Raw genomic sequence first — 13091 nt, 5'->3', positions numbered from 1 at the left:
CGGGCAGAAAATAAGTAAGGACACGGAAGCACTGAACAACACAGTAGAGCACATGGACCTAATAGACATCTATAGAACTCTACATCCAAAAGCAACAGGATATACATTCATCTCAAGTGCACATGGAACATTCTCCAGAATAGACCACATTCTAGGCCACAAAAAGAGCCTCAGAAAATTCCAAAAGATTGAAATCCTACCAACCAACTTTTCAGACCACAAAGGCATTAAACTAGAAATAAACTGTACAAAGAAAGCAAAGAGGCTCACAAACACATGGAGGCTTAACAACATGCTCCTAAATAATCAATGGATCAATGACCAAATCAAAATGGAGATCCAGCAATATATGGAAACAAATGACAACAACAACACTAAGCCCCAGCTTCTGTGGGACACAGCAAAAGCAGTCTTAAGAGGAAAGTATATAGCAATCCAAGCATATTTTAAAAAGGAAGAACAATTCCAAATCAATGGTCTAATGTCACAATTATCAAAATTGGAAAAAGAAGAACAGATGAGGCCTAAGGTCAGCAGAAGGAGAGACGTAATAAAGATCAGAGAAGAAATAAATAAAATTGAGAAGAATAAAACAATAGCAAAAATCAATGAAACCAAGAGCTGGTTCTTCGAGAAAATAAACAAAATAGATAAGCCTCTAGCCAGACTTATTAAGAAGAAAAGAGAGTCAGCACAAATCAACAGTATCAGAAACGAGAAAGGAAAAATCACAACGGACCCCACAGAAATACAAAGAATTATTAGAGAATACTATGAAAACCTATATGCTAACAAGCTAGGAAACCTAGGAGAAATGGACAACTTCCTAGAAAAATACACCCTTCCAAGATTGACCCAGAAAGAAACAGAAAATCTAAACAGACCAATTACCAGCAACGAAATTGAAGCGGTAATCAAAAAACTACCAAAGAACAAAAACCCCGGGCCAGATGGATTTACCTCGGAATTTTATCAGACATACAGGGAAGACACAATACCCATTCTCCTTAAAGTTTTCCAAAAAATAGAGGAGGAGGGGATACTCCCAAACTCATTCTATGAAGCTAACATCACCCTAATACCAAAACCAGGCAAAGACCCAACCAAAAAAGAAAACTACAGACCAATATCCCTGATGAACGTAGATGCAAAAATGCTCAACAAAATATTAGCAAACCGAATTCAAAAATACATCAAAAGGATCATACACCATGACCAAGTGGGATTCATCCCAGGGATGCCAGGATGGTACAACATTCGAAAGTCCATCAACATCATCCACCACATCAACAAAAAGAAGACAAAAACCACATGATCATCTCCACAGATGCTGAAAAAGCATTTGACAAAGTTCAACATCCATTCATGATAAAAACTCTCAGCAAAATGGGAATAGAGGGCAAGTACCTCAACATAATAAAGGCCATCTATGATAAACCCACAGCCAACATTATATTGAACAGCGAGAAGCTGAAAGCATTTCCTCTGAGATCAGGAACTAGACAGGGATGCCCACTCTCTCCACTGTTATTTAACATAGTACTGGAGGTCCTAGCCTCGGCAATCAGACAAAACAAAGAAATACAAGGAATCCAGATTGGTAAAGAAGAAGTTAAACTGTCACTATTTGCAGATGACATGATACTGTACATAAAAAATCCTAAAGACTCCACCCCAAAACTACCAGAACTGATATCGGAATACAGCAAAGTTGCAGGATACAAAATCAACACACAGAAATCTGTGGCTTTCCTATACACTAACAATGAACCAACAGAAAGAGAAATCAGGAAAACAACTCCATTCACAATTGCATCAAAAAAAATAAAATACCTAGGAATAAACCTAACCAAAGAAGTGAAAGACTCATACTCTGAAAACTACAAGTCACTCTTAAGAGAAACTAAAGGGGACACTAACAGATGGAAACTCATCCCATGCTCGTAGCTAGGAAGAATTAATATTGTCAAAATGGCCATCCTGCCCAAAGCAATATACAGATTTGATGCAATCCCTATGAAACTATCAGCAACATTCTTCAATGAACTGGAACAAATAATTCAAAAATTCATATGGAAACATCAAAGACCCCGAATAGCCAAAGCAATCCTGAGAAAGAAGAATAAAGGAGGGGGGATCTCACTCCCCAACTTCAAGCTCTACTATAAAGCCATAGTAATCAAGACAATTTGGTACTGGCACAAGAGCAGAGCCACAGACCAATGGAACAGACTAGAGAATCCAGACATATATGGTCAATTAATATTTGATAAAGGAGCCATGGACATACAATGGCGAAATGACAGTCTCTTCAACAGATGGTGCTGGCAAAACTGGACAGCTACATGTAGGAGAATGAAACTGGACCATTGTCTAACCCCATATACAAAAGTAAACTCAAAATGGATCAAAGACCTGAATGTAAGTCATGAAACCATTAAACTCTTGGAAGAAAACATAGGCAAAAATCTCTTAGACATAAACATGAGTGACCTCTTCTTGAACATATCTCCCGGGCAAGGAAAACAACAGCAAAAATGAATAAGTGGGACTATATTAAGCTGAAAAGCTTCTGTACAGCAAAAGACACCATCAATAGAACAAAAAGGAACCCTACAGTATGGGAGAATATATTTGAAAATGACACATCCGATAAAGGCTTGACGTCCAGAATATATAAAGAGCTCACACGCCTCAACAAACAAAAAACAAATAACCCAATTAAAAAATGGGCAGAGGAACTGAACAGACAGTTCTCCAAAAAAGAAATACAGATGGCCAACAGACACATGAAAAGATGCTCCACATCGCTAATTATCAGAGAAATGCAAATTAAAACTACAATGAGGTATCACCTCACACCAGTAAGGATGGCTGCCATCCAAAAGACAAACAACAACAAATGTTGGCGAGGCTGTGGAGAAAGGGGAACCCTCCTACACTGCTGGTGGGAATGTAAGTTAGTTCAACCATTGTGGAAAGCAGTATGGAGGTATATCAAAATGCTCAAAACAGACTTACCATTTGACCCAGGAATTGCACTCCTAGGAATTTACCCTAAGAATGCAGCAATCAAGTATGAGAAAGATCAGTGCACCCCTATGTTTATTGCAGCACTATTTACAATAGCCAAGAATTGGAAGCAACCTAAATGTCCATCGATAGATGAATGGATAAAGAAGATGTGGTACATATACACAATGGAATACTACTCAGCCATAAGAAAAGGGCAAATCCAACCATTTGCAGCAACATGGATGGAGCTGGAGGGTATTATGCTCAGTGAAACAAGCCAAGCAGAGAAAGAGAAATACCAAATGATTTCACTTATCTGTGGAATATAAGAACAAAGGAAAAACTGAAGGAACAAAACAGCAGCAGAATCACAGAACTCAAGAATGGACTAACAGGTACCAAAGGGAAAGGGACTGGGGAGGATGGGTTGGTAGGAAGGGATAAGGTGGGGGGAGAAGTAGGGGGGTATTAAGATTAGCATGCATGGGGGGTAGGAGAAAAGGGAGGGCTGTACAACACAGAGAAGGCAAGTAGTGATTCTACAAAATTTTGCTATGATGATGGACAGTGACTGTAAAGGGGTTTATAGGGGGGACCTGGTATAGGGGAGAGCCTAGTAAACATAATATTCATCATGTAAGTGTAGATTAGTGATACCAAAAAAAAAAGGGGGCAGTTCCTGTGTGGTAACCTCCAATGAGTTCTACACAAGGGTATAAAGGGCATATAAAAGTGTAGGCAAAGGGTCTGTTTGTGTTTATACAGAGGATCAAAGCCTAATTGGGCTACCCCGAAAATGAGCTAAGATACGATATGAAAAAGAACTTCCAACATCAGCACTCTCTGGAAGATTCATGCCAGAAGATGATCATCAAAAAACCCCAACAAAGATCCATGCACTGCTACAGCTGTAGATGCACTCATCCCACCAGTTCCTGAACTTGCCATGGGAATGAAGAAGGAGATATCTAAGCTGGCCTGTGCATACAGTAAAACAACAAATTTGACTGGATCTATACTGTTGGAACTCAATCAAGAATTAGTAGAAGTGCAAATTGTAGCGCTCCAAAATCTTACAACTACAGACTATTTACTGTTAAAAGAACATAAGGGATGTGAACATTCCCCAGGAATGGGTTGTTTTAATTTGTCTGATTTCTCTCAGACTGTTCAAGTTCAGTTGGACAATATCCACCATATCATAGATAAGTTTTCACAAATGCCTAAGGTGCCTTAATGGTTTTCTTGGTTTCACTGGAGATGGCTGGTAATTACAGGTATGCTTTGGTTATGCAACTATACTCCTATTATGTTAATGTGTGTGCGCAATTTAAGTAGTAGCTTAAAACCTATACATGCTGAAGTTACTCTACAAGAAGATGTCAAAGAAATAATCAATCTTCCCATGTTTTCTTCCACGTGCTACTTCTATAGCTTTTCTTCTTCCTTCCTAATTACAACCCTTAAATAGCCTCATATCAAATTTACCGAGTATCATAATTCTTCCAAGTGGTAAAGATACCTCAAGACAAATGCTGGGCATAGAATCTACAGGGCATAAATATGCAAAGAAATAAAAAGCTAACCATTTCAAACAATAAGGCTTCTCTCTCACTTACCAACTTTACATTTCCCTGTATGGCCCCGGAAGATGACTGGTTAGCCAGAGACGGGTAAGATTCCTCAAGGGAGGAACAACCTAAGACAGGCACAGTCGCAGGGGGGTCATCAGGTGAGAAATTGGGGATCAACAGAGGTGAGGCTTAGAACCTCACCCCCCCTGTTCTGAGAGAAATCTTCTGCATACGTGGATGTTTTATTGCCCTTGTCTAGCTTGGATTAACACATAGTCTACAGGCACACACCTGATCATCTACATTTGCTCTCTTACAACACTAAACTATGTTTTCTACCTTTATCTTGTATCTACCTACCACTTCAGCATTTTATTAAAAATAATAATAATAAAGAGAGAAATGTGGTATCCACATATAAATCAAGTATAAAAATCAAATGAGTATTCATATTTGAACTGACTGTTTATAGTTCATAAAGCATGAGCAAAACCGAAAGTTTCTGTGATGACTGCCCTTGTACTGCTCACTATGTAACTTATTCACTATGTAAGAATTTGTTCTCCATGTAAGAACTTGTTTGTTATGCCTCAGAAGATTGGAGACTGACGAAAACTAGGCTTGGGGTGGATTAATGATTGTGCATTGAGCATTGACTCCCCTATACAGAATTTTATTGTTGCTAACAACCATTTGATCAATAAATATGAGAGATGCCCTCACAAAAAAACAAAAAACAAAAACAAACAAAAACAAACAAACAAAAAAGTACACACTTCCAATGGTAAAATAAATAAGTAACCGGGATGTAATGTATAGCATAAGGAATATAGTCAAGATATTTTAATAGCTTGGTATGGTGAAACCTGGTACCTAGAATTGTCATGTATATAAATGTTGAATCACTATGTTGTACACCTGAAACTAATGTAATGTAATACTGTGTGTCTACTACCCTTCAATAAAAAATAATTATCTAAAAAAGAAAATAGCAATTTAAGTAGTAGCTTAAAACCTATACATGCTGAAGTTACTCTACAAGAAGATATGTCAAAGAAATAATCAATCTTTCCATGTTTTCTTCCGCGTGCTACTTCTATAGCTTTTCTTCTTCCTTCCTAATTACAACCCTTAAATAGAATTCGTGCCTCAGGGTGCAGAAGGAAAGAGAGCCTAACTAGGAACATCCTAAAGCCTGTGCGAGCCACAGATCCACAGCAGAGATGGCAGGTTTGATCCTGGAAGGCAAAGCTCCTGCAGAGTTGCACCCAGCAAACCCCCTCTAAGAGGTGGAAAGGGCAGCCCTGGAGGCCTGGAGGATCAAGGAGGCCTTCCAGTGTGGCATCCTTACCCCCAGATGAGGGGACTGACCCAAGATGAACTGAGTTACAAGTTAACAAGCATCCTTCCAGTTATATTACTTTATAAATTTATCTGTTACACAGAGAGATCTTCAACACTATACTGTGACACAGTTAAGGAGTATTTAACAAGAATTTCATTTCACATGAGGGTTATATTTAAAGTCAGAAGGTAAGGTGGAAATCACCTTAACCCATACACCATTTAAATTTCATTACTGGTTATGCTGTAGTACTATTAAGGGAAAACTTAAAGGATGTTCAAAAAATCCCTTGAGAGTTCTCAATCTGTCCCCAAGTACAGCACAGTTGTGCATCCAGCCCTCACTGTCCTTCTCTGGGAACCCCTGATCCAGATAACTGCAGGGCACCAGGGGAAAGTCTACAGCCAGGTGCTGGGGTCTTTGCACCAAGCCATCTTTAAAACAATTCTCTCCTCCAGAGCAGCTGAAGGAAAAGGAAGAGAGGCCAAAGGTGCTCTGCTTCCCTGCAGAATTGGCTCCACTTTGTTTTGGATCCCTCATCACGTGTCAGATGATGTGAATTTGGAAAGCATCAGGGAGAATACCCCCCGGGAAAGCAGCCAGCCCAGGGCAGGGCACACAGCATATGCCAGCAGTGTTAGCTGGACCTGACAGCCAGGTGCACATGCTGTTCACGGGAGGCGTAGAGAGCTTGGCCATCCATTTCCTGGCTCTCCAAGCAGGCAGTCCTGTAGTAAAGCCTTGGAACTATAAGAAGCAGCAGAGTAAGATTCTCATGCAGCTGTGCAAGACAGTAGAGGACTTGTGATCCAAGCCTTTCAAGGCACCTATGCTAAATGGGTGCAGGGAGATGCATAATGTACCTCCACCTTGCATATACAGAAACAGACTTACTGCTTTGAATGTCAGGGCTTAAGGCCAGGTCTCCTGAGATGCTTCAGTCACCATACTGCCTCTAAGCAGCCAACTAAGTCAATGAATATAATATCAGTATGACAACAGTACAGTGATAATGAACATCAATGCTCACATCCAAGAAGTGTATCATGGAGCAAGAGCAGGATGGCAAAGGAAGTCTGCTGCTTACAAATGGTCTGTATTAAAGCCTTGGAACTGTAAGAGGCAGAAGAGTAAGATTCTCATGCACAGCTGCCAAAGATTGCCAACCTGGGTAAAAACAGTATCATCAATTCATTAATCAAAGTATGCAATCCAACATGCTAATGAGCCAGACACTGTAATAAGACAGTCTTTACACTCCAAGAACTTATAGAATAAAAACAAGAACTAAAGAAAGAGAGGAAGAGATGACTGAAAATATTAAAAAATAAAATAATGAGTCTGATAAAGGGCAGCTACAAAAACTAGCAGCTAACGTACTTAATGGTAGGAGACTGAATGGAATGTTTTCTCCCTGAGTTCAGGAACAAGGCAAGAATATTCACATTCACCATTTCTGTTCAATATTGTGCTGCAGATTCTAACCAATGCAATAACACAAGAAAAACAAAGAAAAGGTATCCAGATTGGAAAGGAAGAAGTAAAACTATCTTTATTTACAGACAGCATGAACCTACTTATATAAAATCCTAAGGAAGTCACAAAAAAACTACTAGAATTAATAAGAGAGTTCAGCAAGTTTAAAGAATATACGATCAATTTTCAAAAGTCAATTGTATTTCTACATACTAGTAATGAAGAATACAAAAATAAAATTAACAAAACAATTCCATTTATAATAGCATCAAAAAGAATAAAAGACCTTACTTGGGAATAAATTTAAGAAAAGAAATATGTTTGTACACTGAAACTATAAAGCATTGCTGAGAAAAAATTTAAAAGATCTAACTAAACAAGGAGAGATTTCATATTCATAGATTAGAAGACTCCATATTGTTAAAATTACAATTCTCCCCAAAGTAGGCTATAGATTCAATGCAAACCCCATCAAAATCCCAGTAGATGTTTTTACAGAAGTTGACAAACTGATCCTAAAACGTATATGGAGGTGCAAAGGACTCAGAAGAGCCAAAACAATTTTGAAAAAAAAAAATGAAATTGGAAGCCTTTACTTCCCAATTTTGAAACTTACTACAAAGCTGTAATAATCCATGACAGTGTTGTACTGGCATAAAGATAGGCACATAGCATATAGGTCAATGAACTCTCAACGGAATTGAGGCCAGAAATAAACCCTTATGCTTGTGGTCAACTGATGTTCACAAAGGTCCCAAAATAATTCAATGGGGAACAGTCTTTTCAATAAGTGGAGTAAGGAAAAATTAGATATTTCAAAAAAGATGTATGTAGACTAGGATTCAACAAATTCTACCACTTGAGCCAAATCTAACCCAACACTTGACTTTAGTAAGTAACATTGTAGTGGAACACAGCCATACCCATTTGTTTACATATTGCCTATGGCTGCTTTCACTTTCACACTAGAACATCAAAGTTGAGTAGTAGTGATAAAGACCTGCTCGTCAGCAAAGCAGAAAGTATTTAGTATCTGGTCATTTGTTACCCCCTAATTTAGAGCCTTACAACATACACAAAAATTAACTCAAAATGGATCATAGATGTGGGGACAAACACTGTGTGGTTGTAACCTTTTGTCTCAGAATCACCATGTGTCCACGTGGCCCCCTCCTTTGGGAGGTATGCTAGTATTTGATGGCCTGGGGCTGACCAAATCCAGGCCCACCTTACTGATGAACATGTCTTATTGCACTGTAGACCCCTCTGTTGAAGGTTTCACTCCTTGAGATGCTAGTTACACGTGAATGATTCCTTCTAGCGTAACTCGTAGTACTGACATAGACTGAGTATCCTCTTTGGCACGCACACAGTCTCTGTCCCCTTCTCCAGGGCACACATGTTGTCTCTGTCTCCTCACCCCATACAAGCAGTTCCTTCCCTGTCTATGACAGCAGTGCTCAGCCTCATCCAGCCAGCCACTCCTGGACTCTCTGTACACAAGTACCAATCAACCCTCATATTTCATACAGCATCTCTGGGTCTTCCCTCTGGGCTCGGTCCTTTCCTATTGCAACTCGCCCACTCCGTCATGCGGCCAGACATGTGATCACACAACAGACTTATAGACAAAAGCCAAAATTGCAAAACTTTAAGGAGAAACAGAAGAAAATTTCCATTATGTTGGATTACGCAAAGATTTCTAAGATACACCACAATTATGATCAAGGGCTTGTATCCAGTATTAAAAAAAGCTTATAGCTCAAAAATAAAGATAAACAATACTATTAAAAGTGGACAAGAGATCCGAATATACATCTCACCAAAAAAAATATATGGATGGCAAATAAGCAGACTGAAAGACAGTCAATGTGACTATAGCTATTGGAAAATGCAAATTCAAACCACAGTGAGATACTATTTCACACCCACTCAAACTGCTATAATCAAAAGAACAAACAAGTGTTGGTGAGGACATGGAAAAACTGGAACCCTCATATATTACTGGTGGGAGTGTAAAACACTATATCCACCTTAGAAAGCAGTGTAACAGTTTCTTAAAAAGTTAAACCTATCAACTCACCAAATTCATAAACAGAATGGCCCTGCAATTCTACTCGTAGCTGTCTATCCAAGAGAAATGAATAAGTCCACAAAAAAAATTTGTACACAAATGTTCAGAGCAGCATTATTCATAATAGTCAAGAACTGGAAACAAGTCCAATGTCCATCAACTGGTGACCAGATAAACCAAATGCTGTATATCTGTACAATGAGATGCTCTTCAGCAATCAAAAGGAACAAACTACTGACACATGCCACAGTATCAATGAACCAACACGAAAAACATGGTACATGAAAGGAGACAGACATAAGAGATGTGTGAGTGCATTCGTAAGAAACATCCAGAAAAGGCAAATTTATAGAAGCAGAAGAATTAGTGGTTACCTGGGGCTGGAAGTGGGAGTGGGGAGTGACTGCAAATAGGCACAAGGGACCTTTTTAGGTCTTATAGATATTCTGAAATTTGGTGATGACAGTCGCTCAACTCTGTAAATTTGCTAAAAACCATTGAAATGAGGGAATTTTATATATAAAATACATCTCAATAAAGTTTTTAAAAAAGAAAAGGAAAATCACCATCATCCCATAAAAACTTTCCATAGCTCTACTACAGATTAGAGAACAGCATGCTGCCTCCAGGGTAACATGTGAACAGCCCTGCCTGGCACTCTGGGCCCACCGCCGGTCCAGCCTCAGCACCTGGCCAACTTTCTCCCACATCCTAGGCCCTGTGTGGCTGCCAAGTACATGGGCTAAGGAACTGGGGTCTGAGCTTCCAGCTCTACCGCTAACTTGCTGCAACCTTGAGTAACACCTTGAACTGGCTTCCTCGGAGGAGACAGATGCAACGGCATCTCACAGGGTCAGCACGGAAGTATGAGATAGTCTTGTAAAACACTCTGCCCAGAGTGAATGCACGCACTCTCCTCACCACAGGCTCTCCGAGCAGCAGGGGCCGGCCTTCCCATCTGGAACAGGTAGGCCCATTACTCTTGGCACCCTTTGTGTTTCTGACATAGCACTTGCAGTTCCTTTTTATTCTTTTGCCTCTTTTCCTTTCCTTTGGTCTGTTCCCTTACTGGGTTGAGTCTCCATGGGGACAGACACCTTGTGCTTTGTCCCTTACTGCCTCTGCAGGGCCAAGCCCAGTGCCTGGCAAGTCACCCATTCGCAGCAGTCACTTGCCATGATGGATAAACGGCAGCTACAGGTAGTGCTCAGGTACACGGCTTCTCTGGCCCTGGCACATTTGGGGACTGTTGCTTGTGTTTTGCTGCAAGCTTGTCTTCCCCTCAGCAGGGTCCAGACTTACCTCACAGGAACAAAGGTAAAGGTGAGGTAGCCTTGCAGGGGATAATGAGCCTGGGGATGCCACTGAAGTGGAAGCCTTGGAAAGTGACTCAGCAGTGGGGAGCCAAGTAGTTGGAAGGAAAAAGCCTGCAGGGCCGTGAGGGGTCTGGATGTGGACAAGCAACCACAGTGGACAGCTGCTTTCATGGGGCAGAGAAGAAAAGCAGACATATCCAGGATATTTGTACAATGTGTGTACCTTCTCTTATTGGAAGATGAGGTTAAACATACCGGTTGAAAGGAAATCTTTATGTATTTCACGTATGCTTGCTTTGAAAACTGGAGTTGAATATAATTGCAGCATTTTGCATTAATTTAATTTCTTTTACCTTTCATGGAACCAGGGCTTGAACTTGATATGTAAATATATGCAAAAAAGTGTGCAAGCTAGGAAGACACTAGCGTTTAATTTTAAGGGAACTAGAGCACTTTCCAGGCCCAGGCCCTGAGGATTACATACAAGTAGTCTTTAAGAATACTCAACTGCTCTGAAGGAGCTGAGCCAGACCAGTCTTCTTTGCCATCTACCTTCTATAAAACTAACTGCATATTTGGTTCATCCAAAACAGTCTCTGGTAGAACTCAGTGAGGCACCAGCACCCTGCCAGGGCAGGGAGACGCTTTGTCACAGAATTTTCATGCTGCCTCGCGTATCACAGACGTCAGAGCACTTGGAGTAGTGAGAACAAGGCTATTCCTGGCACCTGAAAAAGCTCATCTTGAGTCCCAGAAGTTATTCAGGTAACACCTTGGACAAATTCCTTAACTTCTCTAAGCCCAATTCTCCGTCTTTAAAGCTTATTTATATTTTGCAGAATTGTTAAGAGAACTAGAAATACAATGTGCCTGCCTGATACAATACCCAGAAAAGATGCTCCTCTATCAATTTAGAGGAAGTCACCTTCAAAGGAACTCCCCTAAACCTTGCCTGACTCGACTGAACTTGCCAACATTCCCAAAAGCAGGATATAAGGTGACACATTAGGAGACCACCCAAACAGAGCCAGGGGCATCTTTCTAAATTCCACTCAGCCTTCCAACATGAGCCATCCCCTCCCCATTCTGTCTTTGTTACAAGCCAGGTCAAGACTAAAAAACACCCAGCAAGTACCAAATGTGCTTAATACTAGACTAGACTAAGAACAGAGGCCCCCACAAAATATCATCCTTTCTCTAAACACATCCACACACCTTCCTCTTATCCTGGGCTGCACTTAGGATTATCCCACCCTCCATCCATTAAAAAAAAAAAAAAATGTGGTGATTGAGACTCAAAAGATAAGTTATCACCCAAGGTCACACAGCTAACAAGCATTTGCCCACGCATGAGTCAGACCTCCTGATGTCTTTTTCTGAGCCACCTCCTAATTAAACTATACCCAGCTCTGTGCATTCCAGTTAACCTTGGTCCCTGTTTCACTGGGTTCAGACTTTAATCACTCAACAGCTATCTGCCACTATGTGCCAGACAGGTATAGGAGTGTGACATTCAATAAACAGGCCTTGGGATTGGCCTCCTTCAGTCCCAGCTCTCCCACTTGTTACCTAGGTGATCTTAGATAAGTTACTTCATTTCCCAGGGCTTCGGTTGTCCTTAATCTATAAAATGGGCAAACAGAATTCTACCTCTCTTAGGGCTATGGAAAATTAAATGAGAGGATGCCTGTAAAGATTCAGCACAATTCATAGCTCCCACTAAGCATTCAAATATGAGTTGCCTATATTATTCTCCTAGGTTCTGGGGATAGTCTCAAATCAGTCAAGAGCCTTAGCCTCAAGGAACTTACACAGTAGTGGGAAACACAATAAACAAGTAAATTATCAATAGAAGCTTCAAATGGATGAAAACTATGAAAAAAATAAAATAAATGTGTGACAGTGGGGGGTGGAAACTACCTTAGATTAAGTGACAAGGGTAGGATATTCAGATGATATTTGAACTATAACAAGAATGATAAGGGCCAGGTATAAGATAAGCTGGAGGAGTAGAAACAGCAAGTGCAGATCCAAGCAGACACTCGCAAGGATGAGTAGGTCCCAGGGTTAGTGAACAGTGGGGTGGAAGGTGTGGGAACTGGCATGAGATGTGATCAGAGAAGTCAGCAGCACAGCTTTGTAAAGCAAAGTAAGGCGGTTCCTCTTCATCTTAAATGCACTAGGCCATCGGAAGGTTTTAAGCAAGGGAGAGGGTATATGGCCTGATTAATAACTTTTAAAACGCCCCTTTGGCTGAGGCGTTGAGAAGAGCCCCGGTTAAGAGGCTGTTG

The 13091-nt window shown here is 40.4% G+C and overlaps 1 protein-coding gene across 5 annotated transcripts in view; it reads right to left on the bottom strand.

Annotated features, from left to right (window-relative positions):
* The window catches only part of CHCHD6 (coiled-coil-helix-coiled-coil-helix domain containing 6), a 275900-nt gene that overhangs the window by 262227 nt on the left and 582 nt on the right, over window positions 1-13091 (bottom strand). The window lies entirely within an intron of this gene.

The sequence above is a fragment of the Manis pentadactyla genome, chromosome 1, assembly GCF_030020395.1.
Source record: "Manis pentadactyla isolate mManPen7 chromosome 1, mManPen7.hap1, whole genome shotgun sequence".
NCBI classification, from domain to species: domain Eukaryota; kingdom Metazoa; phylum Chordata; class Mammalia; order Pholidota; family Manidae; genus Manis; species Manis pentadactyla.
The sequence above is the reverse complement of the archived record's forward strand: the minus strand, read 5'-3'. Positions and strand labels throughout refer to the sequence as shown.